At 35.8% G+C, this 18224-nt stretch overlaps 1 long non-coding RNA gene across 1 annotated transcript in view; it reads left to right on the forward strand.

The window, feature by feature from the left end:
* LOC140690037 (uncharacterized) overlaps positions 1-13822 on the forward strand; it is a 152039-nt gene extending 138217 nt beyond the window's left edge. The window contains exons 3-4 of the long non-coding RNA XR_012065230.1: positions 12059-12167; positions 13571-13822. This is a non-coding gene — a long non-coding RNA (uncharacterized lncRNA). The remainder of the gene's footprint in view (positions 1-12058; positions 12168-13570) is intronic.
* The last annotated feature ends 4402 nt before the right edge of the window (positions 13823-18224 follow it).

Here is an 18224-nt window from a genome sequence, read left to right on the forward strand (position 1 = left end):
AGCTGGCAACTCCATTCGAGGCAAAGTCACATGGAAACGTATGTTCTGGTGTTAATGTTGGTCCAGAGGCTGAAGTCACCTGGGGAGTGAGTCAGCCCTGGGACTCTGGTGCTGTTTCCCTGAGAATTTGTTTTTTGTATTCTCTTATCTAGGTTGGTTTCTCCATAATTCCAGGTTTATTTATGGTTAATAAATTCCACATTCCACAATATTCAAGATAAGAATGTCTGGTCTAGTGGCTTTCTTGTAGAACCAACAAAACTTGCTTTTCTGAAGCCTGTTTAGAAAACCCCTCCCAGCCCACTGGCCCACGGGTGGTTCCGTCTTCTGAGCTGATCCCTTTGCCAGGGAGAAGCTGTGCTGATGAGCCAAGCCGCAGACTTAGGGAACTAGTGATTATAATGAGGAGAACAGAATTAATCTTGGACCAGTCGAGTTAATCCCTTGATTAGCAAGTCAAAGGAAGAGGAAACTTAATGTCTCCCTGAGCCTCATGCTATTCGTGCAGAAGCAAAAGACGACAAAAAGGTGGTACTCAGAAGGGCAGGGAGTGAAATTGGATGAATGGTAATGTCCGCCGCAACTCTTGGAGAATAATAAAACTATTTTCGTTTTAGAATGATCAAAAGAAGATGAGCAATGGGGGAATGCCCAGGTAAAGGAAGGTGGAGAGGGTTGGAAATAGACTGTTTTAGGAGATCTTTGCTCTTATCTGCTATGGAATTAGTGGTGCCTCAATGGAGGTGATAAAAGGATTGGGAACAAACAAATAATACATGGTCAGGTTTCCAACTTGTATTTTTAGCTGAGATAGACGGCAACACGGGCTGTCAGTGTGTTTATAATGTCATTTTATTACAGTATTTATATGACTTGATAATAGCTTTAATGATATTACATATTTCTATACAGCTTATTTAGGTAAATATTATATATATTTGACATTTTATTCAAATTCTGTGTAATGTAAGTCGTTTATGCTTTGGGTAATTGAAGTATTTCATTGTATTCAGTGTTACACTAACATTTGAATTGTTTCATTTTTTTGCCCTTGCGGTTTCTCTGAGGGGAACTTTTGTGACTAACCCTTCTTCTGAGTTTCTGTTTGTTTTCTTCAAAGAGATTCCATAAGTTAACGTAATTCTGTATTTCTGCCCCTTAGTTCTCATCCAGAGGTAGCTACTGAGTTATTTGATAATCATTTGTTTACCCACTTTTTTCCCAAAGGGAAGGGGCCATAATTCTTCTAATTACAGCAGCAGCCTCTGTGTGCAGCACACTGTCTGTCACGGATGCTTATTCAATAAACAAATGAATTAAATTATATCCGTATTTCACACTTCATTTTCATAATACATATGTGGATGTGTGTATATACAGTGCACTGTACTCTGTATATGGGACATATATCTGTGTGTGTCTGTATAGTACACATGTGAATATGTATATATTTGTATGTGTGTGTAAGTGTACACGTGCATATGTGTGTGTGTGTGTGTGTGTGTGTGTGTTCGTATACCCATAATGGGGCTACATGTAGCCAGGCCGTATGGCAGTGAATGGGAATCAGTAATGAACTCTGGGTCAGTAAACTGAGGAGACAAGATTGTTCCAGCAAATTCCAAGGTATGTTCCTCTAAATTCCTTTTTTTTCTCATAAGTAAAGCTTTATTAAAGATTCAGCAAACATCTCTCCAATGGCCTTAACTAACATTTAAATACAGTGTTTTTTCTGTTAGTTCTCACCAGCCAATGCTTTCTACATATATATATATATAAAACATATGTGTATATATAACTTATGTATATAGTTACATAAATATTGTGCCTCAAATTATTTTCTGAAAGATATACCTTTTTACCATTTTTATATTAAATGATATTTACTTAATAAATAAAATAAATAATAAATAAAATAAAAGCTTACATTTTTTAAAAGTAATAAAAATAAAATAAAATAAAAAATAAAATAATAAAATCTTATAGTTTTTTTAAGAATAAAAATAAAATAAAAATTAAAAAGTAATAAATAAAATAAAGCTTATAATTTTTTTAAAGTAATAAAAATAAATAAATAAAATAATAAAAGCTTATAAATTTGTTTAAAAGTAATAAAATAAAATTAAAATTAAAAAATTAAATAAATAAAATAAATAATAAATAAAAGCTTACATTTTTTAAAAGTAATAAAAATAAAATAAAATAAAAAATAAATAAAATAATAAAAGCTTATAGATTTTTTAAGAATAAAAATAAAATAAAAATTAAAAAATAATAAATAAAATAAAGCTTATAATTTTTTAAAGTAATAAAAATAAATAAATAAAATAATAAAATAAAAGCTTATAAATGTGTTTAAAGGTAATAAAATTAAAATTAAAAAATTAAATAAATAAAATAAATAATAAATAAAAGCTTACATTTTTTAAAAGTAATAAAAATAAAATAAAATAAAAAATAAATAAAATAATAAAACCTTATAGATTTTTTAAGAATAAAAATAAAATAAAAATTAAAAAATAATAAATAAAATAAAGCTTATAATTTTTTTAAAGTAATAAAAATAAATAAATAAATAAAATAATAAAATAAAAGCTTATAAATTTGTTTAAAAGTAATAAAATAAAATTAAAATTAAAAAATTAAATAAATAAAATAAATAATAAATAAAATAAAAGCTTACATTTTTTAAAAGTAATAAAAATAAAATAAAATAAAAAATAAATAAAATAATAAAAGCTTATAGATTTTTAAGAATAAAAATAAAATAAAAATTAAAAAATAATAAATAAAATAAAATAAAGCTTATAATTTTTTTAAAGTAATAAAAATAAATAAATAAAATAATAAAATAAAAGCTTATAAATGTGTTTAAAGGTAATAAAATTAAAATTAAAAAATTAAATAAATAAAATAAATAATAAATAAAATAAAATAAAGCTTATAATTTTTTAAAGTAATAAAAATAAATAAATAAAATAATAAAATAAAAACATAATTTTTTTAAAAGTAATAAAATTAAAATTAAAAAATTAAATAAATAAAATAAATAATAAATAAAATAAAAGCCTATAAATTTTTTTTTAAAAGTCAGGATTCAGGGTGGTTCAGAAAACACCCCATGATTCTTTCTGCTTTTAACACAGCAGGACAGGCACCTGCAGAAAAAAGGTCTTCCGCGCTGCACGGTTCCCGGCCGGGTTAGAGCTGCGGCGAGGCCGCGCGGGGCGCAGGCGGGGGCCGGGAGAGGAGAGACGCCTGTCCGGCCCCGCAGGGCCGCGCGCGCCGGCCGCCTCCGGCCTCCGCGCCGCCGCCGCAGCAGGTGCGTTCGCGGCCTGTCCCGTCCCCACTCCTCCGCCCCCGGCGGAGCCGGAGCTGGAAGGACCCCAGGTCGCTTTTCCTCTTTGCTGATCACGTCAATCTGAATCTTGGTGAGATGCTACGATGGAAAACTGACGTCAGGTGGTCCTGAAATGACGTCACCGCCACGCCTCTTAGCTACTTTGCTGTGATTATCTTGGACCCGGCGCGTTAAACTCAGAGTCAGATTAAGGCAGAAAACCGCGAGTATCTTTATCGCTAGACTTGTCAGCTTCACGTGGTGTTTTTTCTTTACTGTTGTAATTGCACCGTCTAGAGAGACTAGCACATCATGGACACCTAATAAGGAGATTATTGATTCGTAAATACACAGGAGAACATGCTTGCACTCAAGGATTTCTGTCTGTTTATCTTTAACCTTTTTGTTGTGGAACATAAGAAACACAGAGAAAATCGAACAAAATATAAATATTCAACAAAGCGTCTCTTCATAAGGCTGATGACAGTGTAGCCATAGATGAACAACTCGAAAGTTCTTGTAATGGGGCAGAACCTCTGCGTGTTCTCTGATGTTGATGATTATTGTGATTTTTATGATAATTGCATCTTTGCTTTTACTAATCGTTTTTGCACCAAATATGCCTTTCTAAATGTTCTAGTTTGCATTTGGCTATTTTAAAATTTTACACAAATGCAGTCAAAGGGTAAACAATTCTTGCATTGAGCTTTCTTTTCTCGGTGTTACATTTTCAGTTTCAGCAGAGTCATTGCATGGAAATATAGGTTCTTTCTTTTCTTTTCTGTGTGGTATGTTACAGTTGTGGAAGGTTGAATCCTAAGATGTGCTTGCCCCAAGATCTCACACTGTAATCCCCAGGACTGTGATTATAGTGAGATATTTTACCATACGTGGCAAATGGATTTTGCAGACGTAGTTAAAGCCACTAATCAGTTGACTCTGAGTTAATCAAAAGAGAATATCCACTTGTGTTCGTTCTAATTCCATGCGCTCTTTGAGAGCTAAGAGTTTTCTCCAGCTAGTCCTAGAAGAGGACGGAGAAATCCTAAGCATATGGGGGATTCTCTGTCACTGAGATGGAAGACCTGAGAGGGAACCCAGTGATCCCAGAGCCACGAGCTGGCAAGAAGACGGGGACCTCAGTCCTACAACCATAAGGAGCTATGTTTAACCAACAAGCTGAATGAGCTTGAAAGTAGGTTCTTCTCCAGAGTCTCCGGGTGAGAGGTTTGCGTGACCCTGATTGGAGAACTCTATCTAGCCATTCCAAATTTTTGACCTCCTCAACTGTGAGATGATAATACCTGCTGTTGTAAGCTACTAAAGTTGTTTTGCAACAGTCAAAACCTGATACAAAATTTTAAAACCTTTTCACAATATATTTATACATTCTAATGTTGATGAATATTGGTTTAGTCCCATCATGTGCAATGTAGCGATGAACCTTTTTGTGTGTATCTCCTGGTTGACAGGTGCATATATATCAATGGATATGTACATAGAAGTGTATTTGCTGGATTAGACAATATTGCATTATTTTGGGTGCTTAGTGGTTGCTCATTGGGATTTCTTTAACATTTTTTTCTAGTTACTAATGAGGTTGAGAATCTTCACAAGTATCCACTGATACTACAGAAATTCTGCCTTTTGAAATGCCTACTTAAGTGACATCCATATTGTACAGTAGGTGATTTGTCTTTATCGTGCCGATTTCTGGGAGTTATTTTACTTTCCTGACTTGAGTCCATTGTTCACTAGAGGTTTTCAATCACTTCTCTTAATCTGTGCTTATTCTTTCTCTCTTTTACTGCTATTTTTTGATGAATGGGAGTTCTTACATACAACGTAATCTATCGGTCTTTTTTCTTAAAGAATTTGTATGTTGTTAAAATTCTTCTCTATGTTGAGGTCATAAACATATTCTCCTTCAATATATTCTGACTTCTTTATCCTTGTTCTCTTTGTAGTAAGATGTTAAATATATCTGGAGTTAGCTTTGGTCCACAATGGGGACAACACTGGTTTTCTTTTCACACCCATTAATATTAAAAGAAAAAAAAGACTATTTTCTCACTGGAGTGAAATGCCACCATTGTCATATATCAAGTGTTTATGTACGTGATGTCCTCTTTCTGAATTCACAGTTTTGTTCCATTTATGTTTCTATATTTTTTCCAGTACCACAATGCCCTAAATACTACATTTTCATAATGAATCTGGATTTGGGGGGGTAAAAGTTTTCCTGCCTTTTTCTTTATCATTAAGGGTGCCTTTACTCTTGCATTTTGCATTTCAGTGTTAGAATCAGCTTGCCAAGTTAAAAGAAATTAAGACTCTACTGGCATATCATTATTTCTATCAGTTTCAGGGGAGAACTGACATTTTACCTCATAGACTTTTCCAAACAAAAGACGTTTATTTTGTTCATCACAGTCTCTTAATGATGACTTACAGTTTTCTATATATTCTTTCACATACTTTTGCCAAGTTCTAGTTCTGTGTATTTTACAATAGGAATGCTGTTTTAAATAATAAAATTATTTTGATTTTCAGTTCATTTGGTATATGAATTATGAGTTTTTCTATATTGAAAGTGTGTTCAGAAATCTTCCTGAAATCACCTCGTGTTCTTTCACATTTTATCTGTACACTTTGAATTTTCTACATCATGATCTCATCTGCAAATGATACCAGATTTATTTCTTCCCAGTCCTCATACTTCTTCCCCCCACCACTTTGATGACATACTACACTGGTTAGGCCTGTAATACCCTGTTTAGTACAAGTGGAAACAATGAGTTTTCTAGACATGTTTTAAAAGAGAATGCTTTCAACATTTCATAACTGAGTCGAATATTTGCTGGCTTTGTCTTTCCGAGATTTGTTTTGTCATATTAAGGAAAATCACTTCTATTTCAAGTCTGCTGAAGATATAAAGCGAATGAATGTTGAATTTCTCTAAATCATTTTTTTCTGTATTTCTTTTCTAAATACCTTGTATTCTTTATTCCATCAGTGAGTATAAGAAGCACTGATTTTCAAATGTAAAACAAAATTTGCGTTCATGGAAGGAAAACTAAGCTGATCACATGTATTACCTACATTATTGTCCGACTATCTTAACTCCTTAATTTGAATTGCTAATATTTAATTTAGAATTTTTCCATATATATTCACCTGTGAAATTGACCTGCAGTTTTATTTTTATATTGTTTTTTGTCAAATTTTGATATTAAGACTATAGCATTGGAAAACAGCTTGGGGAATGCTCTATATTTAACACACTCCAGAGAAGTCTGTATAAGAATTATTTTTATCTGTACATGTTGAGTAGAACACACTGGTGAAGCCGTCTAGTGATGGATGTTTCCATCTAGTAATGGATTGATTATTAGTACAGACTTAATGTCTGTTTATTTTACAGATTTATTCTGATTTTCCGTTTCTTCTGTCAGTTTTGATAAATTGTATTTATCCAGAAAATTGTTAATTTCATTTACATTTTCAAAATTACTGGCATAAAGATTGTGACGATAGTCTCATTTTCATTCTGACTTTGGTGATCTGTGCCTCCTCCCTTTTTTCTCTTGATCAGTCTCATCATAGTTTATCAATCTTGTTCTTACGTTTTTCAAATAAAAGTATTTTGTTTCTGTTGATACTTTCTATTACTTGTCTGTTTTTCAAGTATATCCTCATTTCACTAATATACTCCATTTCCTTTACACCCTTGTGTCTGATTTGTTCTTTTGTTCTCTGACTACTTTTTCTTTTTTCCTTTAAAAATTAAAATGGTTTTATGGTTTTCATTATCATGTCTTCTTTGGCAAAGGGATTTTTTAAAAGTGTATATTTCTTAACTTTAAATTATGTAAGGATGGTAGGGAAACTCACAATCTGATTTCTGGTTTAAGGGAATTTGGCCAGATAAAATTCTCTCTGTGGCTTAAATCCTTTGGAATGTGTTAAGATTTATTTTATGTCCCATTAGACAGACTTGTTTTGGTAAGTGTTCTGTGTGTCTATAAAATTATTTTTCTATTAAGGCAAATGTGTTAATTTCATAGTTCACATCTCTAACTTCGATAGGCTTCTGCTGTTCTTTATTTTTTGACATTTTTTATTGATTTATAATCATTTTACAATATTGTGTCAAATTCCAGTGTTCAGCACAATTTTTCAGTCATTCATGGACATATACACACTCATTGTCACATTTTTTTCTCTGTGAGTTATCATAACATTTTGTGTATATTTCCCTGTGCTATACAGTGTAATCTTGTTTATCTATTCTACAATTTTGAAATCCCAGTCTGTCCCTTCCCACCCTCCACCCCCCTGGTAACCACAAGTCTGTATTCTCTGTCTGTGAGTCTATTTCTGTCCTGTATTTATGCTTTGTTTTTGTTTGTTTTCTGCTGTTCTTTAAATCACTGAGACATGTTAAAGTTGTCCATTATAATTTTGAAGCTGTCTTCTAAATTTTTTTCTTAGTTCTGTGAAGTTATGCTTTTTATTTCAATTTAGGTCACTAAATGCATACACATTTAAAATTCCTTTGCCTTACTGGTGGCATATAATATTTTTGATGATTAAGAGAGTCCCTCTTTATCCCTAGCAATACTTTATTCCTTAATATTTATTTTATTAGACATTAATATAGCTACACTTGCTTGCTTTTGCTTGTGAGTGTGGTGTAACTGTTTATCCTGTATTTTCAAGCTTTCATGTGCTTCTTTCAGATGGCTATCCAGTGGTTGAGTTATTTTGGATTCAAACTCCTAATCTTTGTCTTTTAATTAGAAGATCTTAGTCCGTTTATATTAAGATAATTCTAAACATTATGATTTAAAATCTACATCTTAACCTATGCTTTCAATGTCTACTTTTATTCCTATGTACACTTTAATTTCTTGACCTCTTTAAGATTGTGTGTGTTTTTTTAACTTCCTTTTCTCTCAGTTATTTGGGACATGAAGTAATTTTCTGTTATCTCATGAGTTATTCTGCAGGTAAAGCTTTCCAGTAGAGCTTTCTGTCTTATGGAAGTGTTCTGTGTCTGTGTTGTCCAATATAGTAGCTGTTAGCCACATGTGACTGTTGAGCACTTGAAATACTGGCTTTTGTGACCAAAGCACTGAAGTTTAATTGGATTTTAATGAATTCATATTAATTACAGATATAAACAGATAAGTTCAAATAGATAAGTGGCTTACAGCATTGGAAAGAACAGCACAGAAATTAAAACCTGAATCATTGACGCATCAAAACTTAACTGCTATTTTATTCTTTCTGTTTACCGTCCAGTAGTAAATGGTCATTCAGAAATTTTAAATGTATGTTCTACCTCACTCCTAAATTGTATAAATGTATATATCTGTAAGAATACTGTGTACACATATTTAAAGTTTCACAAAATAACAATCGTCTCTTTTGTAGTTTCAGTGGTATATATACAAAACCGTGTAAACATATACACGCACACGCGTGTGTATTAGGTGTTATATGTGCACACACGTACATGCATACCTGTGTTTATTTCCTCTTTCATAGTTGTCAGTCTCGTCCTCCATCCCTGAACTTCCGTATGCTGCCACTCTTCCTGTCGAAGTGAACCTTTTGCCATTTCCTATAACAGAGCTCTTCTTGTGCCAAGGTCCCGTTAACTTCTGTCATCCGTGTTGTTGAAGGATGCCTTCCCTGAATACACAGCTCTAGGCTGGCAGTCATTTTCTTTCAACACACTTCGGATTTGAGTTTTAGTTTCTCTGTTACACAGTACATCTGGCAGTCCCCATATTTTTTTCTTCGAAGATATTCTCCATTTTCCCCTAGCTTTTTTGAAGTCAAAAACTGCCCCTGCCAGGCCTGGAGCAGTTACTGTCTGCTGCTAAGGTTTCTACTGCAGATGCAGGGAAAAAGTGCCCTCGCGCTGTCTGTCAGATTGAATGGGGGAATGCAGGGGAAAAAATGTTTGCAAATCTGATGTAACTTTGTGAACAGTAAAAACCTACTTTACTCCAATTAAAAAAAAAATAACTGCTTCTTCTCTTAGGTGTTCTGCAATTTTTCAGTGATGTGTTTATGCAGGTGTTTTTTATTTATTTATTTATTATCCTTGAGGGTTTTTAAAAATTTCTTGATCTCTATTTAGATCTCTTTAATAATTCTGAAAAATATCATATATTATGTCTTCAAATAGTGTTTCTTACTCACGCTCTCTTCTCATCATAGCCCTACAGAAGAATCAGAAGTTTGACTTTCCTATTTTATACCTTATTCTCTTAGCCTTTCCCCACTGCTGGCATTTCTTTCTTTCAGATTTACTCTGGATATTTTCACATCACCTATATTTCAGTTCACTGATTCCCTCTTCATAGACGTCTGACCTATTCTTTTTAATCAACTGGTATATACGCACTTGCTGTTGTTTTTGTCACAGCTCTAGACATCCTATTTTAAAAAACTTGCTATGCAGTGTTCAGAATGGTTTAGAAATCCCTAAAACTTGCTTTGATCTTGCATTTTAATTTGCAGACATAGTGATCATAGTTGTTCCAAATTCTGTGCAGAATAGTTCCAGCTTCTGATGGCTTCTTACAGTTCTTGTCTAACTGCATCCGGTGATTGTTATTCATATCACCTTGTCTCCTTGTGTCCCTGGTTATTTTTCAGTTAAGTCTGAAAAAAATGTAATAAAAATCGTGACCTAGGGAATTATTTATTTCACTGACTAGTTTTGCCTGTTTCTTCTGGGTGCCGGGATAGAAGAAGAACTTACAGAGCAGGGCGGTCTCGTGGGGGGGACTGAGCTGCCTCCAGGGTCCTCTCTGGTGATGCTGAGCTTCTCTCTGTGCAGGTGCTTGCTCCCTGCCGTTCAACCCTGGTTCCAGGGACAGCACCTTGGACCTCTACCCCAAATCTGAAGGTTCTACTGGGGCCACACAGAAGTGACCTTAGACTCCAGTTTTTCTTCCCTAGCCATGTGGGGTCAAAAAGCCATCTTCTCAGCCCTTCCGCATCGCCAGCCATTTGGCATGACCACAGAGGAGTGACAGCTACAAAGGCGTGGTTTAGTAATCTGGGTTTCTGTCTTCTGCCTCGTACTTCGCTTTGGTCTGGTAGTTTTGGAACCTAAAAAAAAAAAAAAGACAGGAAAGCTGAGACACTATTCCACCAAACCCTGTTTAGACTGTACCTGGGGCGCAGATTGCATGAAATTATGCAGGTTGATGAGCAGATGATGTTGATTTCTGGGATACTGTCGTCATCTCTACAGCTGGGAGCGAGGCGTGACCAGCGATCACGCCCTTCCCAGCTTTTCCCGCAGTAATTACAACCTAAAAGCTTCCAGGCATCTAACCTACTGGATGATGAAAATATTCTAGGAGATACTTTTATTTCCAATAGGTTTTACTACTTATTACATCTCCATTTCTTTCTTGAAAAGATAATGAGTCATGGAAGAGACATTCCAGCGGTGCCGCTAGGATTTTGACTTGAGACGATTTATATAACTTCGTTACAGTTTTGCCTCTGAAGGGAAAGTAGATTTTTTACTTTAAAAGTATCTGCTTAATCAAAGTGTCCTTTCTTACACAGACAAAGGGCTTCTACAATTTATGTCAGGTTCCTGTGTATTGCTAATATCTCTTGCTCTTTTACTTCCTAGAAACATTTTATGCTATAAATATAAAACTCAAAATTTGCGTAAATTAATGGAAACGTTTTCTGTACATCAGTAACATAAAAATTTTAAAATCGGTCCATTTAGGGAATTACATCTTCAGAGACTCAAGTACATAAATCTCTGGACAGTCTTCATTTGACCTTTTGTTTACCCCATTCCAAAGCAGTGACTTGAATGTTATTTAATTGGACAACATAGTACTTATAGTAAGAAATTATTATACCCCAACTTTAAAAAAAAACTCATGAATTAGGAACTGCAAAATTAAAACCCCCAAAAAAATGAATTCCACCTTTAAGATATCGAAGTAGATTGCTTAAATATTACTGCAGTGGTGTGGGCCCACCTCACTCCACTGACACGCATCGTTGTGGGTAGGGAACCAAAGATGTGGAGATATATTTTGCCAGAGCCAGAGACCTTAAAGGGAATGAAGTAATTGATTAATTTTTATTTAATTCTTTAGAGGTTATTTAAATGAGATAACACCATTAGGTCTGCATTTTCCAAATGAAAGCAGCCTACAACATGGACCCTCCCCAGAGGTGCTCCCGTCAGAAGCCTTCTGAGCTCGCCTGCTCTGTTTTCAGTCAGTAATTACAGGAAAGGGCCTGTGTGACAAGGATTGGGACGCCAAATTGGAAAAGCCCCTATTTGCTCAATTAAGGAGTTCTTACTCAAATTTTACAAAAAGAGACAAATTAATGCATGTTTGCAGTCGTTTAAATTACATGATAGGGATAGTCTCAGAACCCAGTGCGAGGACCTAGTCGCCAGCACCATGAATGGTCAGTCTTGACGTGGGTGGTAACTACAGCGCTTGGTGTGGGAAGCTGTCCATGCTGATTATTTCACATCATCTTCATGTAACCCTGTGAGGTAGAGAGTACTTCTTCCTTATTCTCAACTAAAGATGCAGAACAGCTGTTTTGTTATTGCCGAGCGCCCTAAAGTTAGCACCACAATTTGGACCTAGCCAGTGTGGCTCGAGTCAGCTCTTTGCAAAGTGTCTTTGAATTATTTTCTAGGTAAAAGGAAGTGTGTAAATGAGAAGTCAAGAAAAAGCTGCCCCCCTTCAATAAAAAAAAAAAAAGATGCTGCTTGAGATAACACTGAGCTAGCCAGCATCATAAGAAGGTGAGATGTGAGTGAGTGGGGCTGAATTCACTGGGCACCACTGGGAGCATGTCCCTGCTGGCTTGAGTGAGGCACACACCGCTCCAGCCCCGAGAAGTTTCCATGACAAGGAGCGGAGAGAGGTGTGGGAGGACTTGGAGAAGACAGAACAGCATGCATATTTAACAGGCTGTCTGGCTCTGTCTGGGGAGCATGATTTGGGTTCTTAACATCATTTGGGTGGTTAATAAGGAAGCAAGTTGCTAGTAGCAACAACCAATTCCTCCCAATTTAATTTTACATAAATAAAACCTGAGGCACACACAGTGCTACATTTCGGTATAGAGCCCTTTTGCATCTTACTCCTTAATTCATTTGTAATTGAGCGATCTCTGGGAGAACACAGTGTATCTGGAAAGACAGAAAGTTAAGCTGAGGTAAAGGGGGAAAAAAAGAATTTAGTGCTTGAATACAGCAAAAATGTATTCCTTACACGTATTCACACCCAACTGGGGATTTTCAGTTACTCCAGAATCTAGGACAACCCGAGGCTTCGTCTTGATGTCTGTTTCCAAAATTATTGAAACAGGAGGGAAGAACTGCGTACCAGCTCTTAAAGCTTCCACTCAAGGGTGAGATACACCACATCTGTTGGCTGAAGCAAGTCACGTGGTCATGCTTACCTTCAAAGGGAGTGGGGAAGTGAAATGTTAAAATGCCTGGAAATATATGAGGATCAACACGAATGACTGTCACATACGGAAAAATTACAGCACAAAATCCTAGGGGAGTTTTTGGTCTCATCTCAGGCGTCTAGGTACAGGAAGTGGGCCAGAAAGTCCTTTCAGCATAGTGTAACACTGGGCTTTCTTTCAGCATTTCTATAGTATAGTATGTACTTGAATGAAGTAAGACAGAGAAAGGCAAATATCATATGATAGCACTTGTAAATGGAATGTAAGAAAAATGATACACATTCTATTTACAAACCAAAAGCAGACTTAGGGACGTAGAGAACAAACCCTGGTTACCAATGGGGAAAGGATGGGGAGAGATAAATTAGAGGTTGAGGATGAACAGACACACATTACTATATATAAAATAGATACACAATAAAGACCTATTGTACAGCACAGGGAACGATATTCAATTTCTGGAAATAACATAGAATGGAAAACAATCTGAAAAGAAAAAAACATATCCGTATGTTTATGCATAACTGAATCCCCTTGCTGCATACCTGAAACTAACACTGTAAATCAGCTATGCTTCAATAAAAAATAAAAAATAAACTTTTGAGGAAAAAAATAATATATAATACTATAACTTATTGGAGGTCTTCAATCATTCAATTCAAATAAACGGTAAAGATTTTTTTCCTGGAGTAATAAGAATTACTTTTTTTTTTTTTTTACTTTGCACAGGCAGTAAAGATGGTTAATTGTCTAATTCACCAGTTTTTACGGAACTACCTGACAGTGGCCCCTTTGATGGAAGAGAGCAGGAGTTGAGAAGAAATCAAACTTACAACATGTGCCAGAACCAGTAAGCTGCAAGGACCTAAAATCCGAGCAGCCTCTCCGATAGCTCAGTCAGGCATGTGCAGGAACACTTCAGGGCAGCGAGCCGTTCAGCTGTTGATAGATTACAGTTGGCACGTACGGGGAGATACCCGAGGTGAGAAATAAGATGCAGTTTCAAATATATAAATAAGTTCTGCCTGCAGAGTCTTTCCCTCCCCCTCGGGGAAGAACATACAAATAACCTCATGAAGCAAGGCTCCTCTCCCTTGTCAAATTGCTTTTGCTATCCAAAAATATTCATAGTATTTTCTTTTTATAAAATAAATTTAGAATTTAACTCAGGTCTCTTTTAATTATTTCCATATGTAATGATTGGATTTGAACAAGTAAATAAATGCAGTATTCCGTTTATACTTAATTGAAGCAAGTATAATATGCCATTTGGAAGAAATGATGATGATTCTTTATGAGAATCATTCCCTAAGGACTATAAGTAAGGAATCTGAAGAAATTTATATCATATATATTTCTTCTGCATATTCTTTGAAGACATTATTCTTGGCATAAAATGAAAGAAAATTATTTTTATTATACAAACAAGAGATCTGAGATTATGCAGCTCAAAAAAATAACCATCCAGTTGGACAAGGAAAATACCTTTTAAGGATTCTTAAATCTATCATTTTACTTTAAAGAAGGAAATTATCACTTTTTTTTTTCTTGGAGAAGTAACCAGAAAAAAGAAAAAAATTAAAAACAAGCTGAAGTGATTATTCCTTAAGCATACCTTTCCCAGATTCAGATATAGGAGACTTGAGTTTGAATCCTAAATCTGACTTACTTTCAATGCTCTTTTGTCAGGTTATTTAATTCCTCAGAGCCTCAAATTTAACACAGTATTTTGTTAACCTTTCACTTACTGTTTATATTAATTTTTACTATGGGCTGAGACCACAGCCCTAAATAGGAGAAACCCTAGAGTACCCTCTTCTTGTTACGGATAATACACTTGTATTCGAGACCACGGAAAGTATTCAGAGCCACAGAAAGCCCACAGCTGGCAAAGGGATGAGGGAGAACCACGGTAAAAGTGAAGAAAAACTAAAATTTCTGGATGCACCATTGGCTCCATTTATCAGTAGTTGGTTAGAAATGTTCATTGCATTAGTGCCAGACAAGTATGAATTTTTTTTTAAATGCTGGCTTCCAAGAATGAATAAAGAGGCCCTCCCCGTTCTTCCTTTTCTTTTTTGTTCTGTTTTCAGCTTTTGTTTCTTTTTTAACCAGAAGTTGTATTAAAATGTGCGTACACACGCTGTCACACACACACACACATTAAAACCACCGCCTCTCCGTTTGATGTCTGGGAGTATATATTGAATTCTAGCTGCACCGACCTTGTATTGGAAAATCTCAGAAATTTGATTTTTAAAACATTGCCGAAGAAACTACTTTTGTCATTGTCTAATCTGTTCAGAGTGCCCAGACCAGAGGAGGACTAACGGTCTTTGTCTTTGAGATGCAGTGAGTAACTTTCAACTACGTGGGAAATGTCATAAAATTACAGCCAGGCTTAAACTGAGACTGAGAACCAAGAGGCTGTCTTCTTCATTTCGAAATAAATTTGAGGTTCCTGTGGGAGATAAACTGCTTTTTATTCATGGGGTGGCCTCGGTTACCTTTTAGGACTGTAATAGATGCCTTCATCTTTCGCCTGGAGTCTGAGCAAATGTAAAGCCAGAGACGCTCGTGCCTCTCTCTCGCAGACAGTGCCTCCTTCACCGATACTGCTTTGCTGAGCACAGGAATAAAGATTCTTCCCCTCCCCCGGCTTCCATCTGGCCGCAGTCGTGTGACTCGCTTCAAACAGGGACCAGAGAATGGAAACATGAGTATGTTACTACCGGCGTTTAGGGAGAGGGCTGCTGGGATGGAGGAAGTGTGTGCTGATGTGGAGATGGACGGCTGCTCCTTCCTGTGCAGGACAGCCTCCCTGGACAGGTGGCTGAATGCACAGTGGACTAAGCATGGACGAAACTCAAGCCTGTGTTTTTGGAGACACCGTAATTTTGAAGGAGGCTTGTTTCCACGGGAGAAGCAAGCTGAGCCTGGCTTGCGTCATCACTTTCCCCAGCAGCCTGCAGAGTTCTCCTCCTGCCCGTTGAGCTTTCCTCAGGAAAGGTGATCAGAGACTCATCCATGAAAGAAAAAATGCCATACGATATCACTTATATGGGAATCTAAAAAAAGAAAGACAAATGAACTTATTTACAAAACAGAAACAGACTCACAGACATAGAGAACAAACTTACGGTTCCCAGGGAGGGAAGGGGGTTGGAAGGGATAAATTGGGAGCTTGAGATTTGCAGATACTAACTACTACATATAAAACAGATAAACAACAAGTTCATACTGCACAGCACAGGGAACTCTATTCAATATCTTATAATAACTTATGGTGAAAAAGAACATGAAAACGAATCTATGTATGGCCATGTATGACTGAAGTTTACTGTGCTGTAGATCAGGAATTGACACAACATTGTAAACTGACTATACTTCAATGAATATGTATGTGTGTGTGTGTGTGTGTATACACACACACACACTCATTAAGTTTTCACACTAAGTGGATTTAGTTGTTCTTGACCATTATAGAGTCCACTGTTCTAAAAGCTGGTTCATAAAAAGATCAACAAAAAACTAGGAGTATTCTTAAAAAAAAATAATACAGACTGGGTATTTAATGTAATAATATCATTTTGCCAGAAATTTACGTAACTGAAGCCTCAGATTTCCTAAGCTGGAAATCTGCTTATAACTCATAATATGAACCTAACATGTTCTTTCCCTAAATTTTGGTGTCTGTGTCCCTTAATGCAAGTCCTGTTAGGTACCTTCATATGCCCAGTGGCTTTATGATTTCTGATTATGGGTGAAATGGAATTGCCAATCTCTCCTCTCTGTCACCAGTGTTTATCACCGGACTATCCATTTCTGTTGCCTTTCAGTTTACAAACACAAGGGTTCTACAGTTGCTCCTCCAGAAATAAATTATTCAACCATTTATTGAATCCTTAATAAGCACCAGGCCTGGGGTTAGGCTTCAGTTTGAGAAGGGATTAGGGGCTGCTCTGCGGATTTTAACAAGATGTAGCTCTTCTCCTTAATAGCTTGCAATCCAGTAGGAAAGCAACGTGTCATAAACCCTTCTCCCCAAAAAACAAACAAGCAAAACACTGTCATCGATACACGTAAATGTGACCAAACTGTAGTGTTTCTCTGAATGGACACTGAAATCTCTAATGTAACAAGCAAGTCACCTGCTCTCTCTCGGAGTCTCAGTTTCCATGTTTGCAAAATGAGAAGATGGAACCACATATTATCCAAGGCTCCCACAAACTCTGAGAAACTGGGATTCAGAACTGGCACGTGCGCGCTGGTACCGCACTTCTGTCTTCAGAGTTTGTTCAAACTGCCCAGAGGGATGCTGAACAGAGTCTCAGTGTCTGCGCGTTGAGAGGCAGCATAGCCCAGTTTTAGCTCTGAGTCAGACTCAGCATTTGGTTTCGCACATCGAAGGTAAATCTATTTTCACTCAGAGCATCTGGATGGGGAGAAGTTCATGGAACGTGACCTACTGTGCTTAGCGGCGTGGTGAAGCGAGGAGCTAGTTAGCATGGAGGCTACGCAGACGCTGAAGACGTGATCCACAGAATAGAATTTTTTAATGGCGTGTTAAAAATGGAAGAAGGAAAACTCTTTGATCTTCAAATCAAAGAGTCCAAGACATAAATCACCAAAGACACTCCCCCTTCTCACTGATAGTATTGGAATGCTCCCAAGAATTAGCCTTTTTTGCCCTATTTTAATGCTTTATAATTAAAATATTTCAACCAAAAAGGACAACCTCTAATAGATTTTCTGACGTTCTTTTTTAAAATTGATCATCAATCAGTTTTTGCCTAAATCATCCTATATTCCCATACGAAAGTATGTATTTTTCCCCAATTCTCTAGCTCATGTTCTAAATACACTAATATTTAATTGAAAGAATATTTACATTGAATTTTAGCAAAACAGAAAGGATTATACACATATTCTTAGTTTTTGGAAGTTGTCGGATAAGATATTTCTTAAACATGGGTTCTGTTAAAGTTTAATGAGTAATTTACTTGATTTGTTCTTTCATCTGTGGAAATATTTAATTTTTGAATGGGCTTTTTACTATTTGCTAGGAAAATCATGATGGATTTTTAAAAAGATCATAAAGCCAATAGAATGTGATGAAAAGTTACTTTACTGAATCAATAAACGGTAAAAAGGGGAAAAGCAGAACAAATAAAACAATAAAGAATACAGTGCAAAAACAAGCCAAAGAAAAGTCGGCGAATTTAGTTCAAATATAATAATAACAAATAATTATATAGTACCTATTACCTTCCAGACAGTGCTGGAAAGAATTTGCAAATACTGACTCGTTTAATTTTTACAAGAGCCCCATAAAGACGATTGCTGGTATAAATATAAATTAACAAATAATGAGGAGCTCAGA

Source organism: Vicugna pacos, chromosome 28 (assembly GCF_048564905.1).
Source record: "Vicugna pacos chromosome 28, VicPac4, whole genome shotgun sequence".
NCBI lineage: Eukaryota > Metazoa > Chordata > Mammalia > Artiodactyla > Camelidae > Vicugna > Vicugna pacos.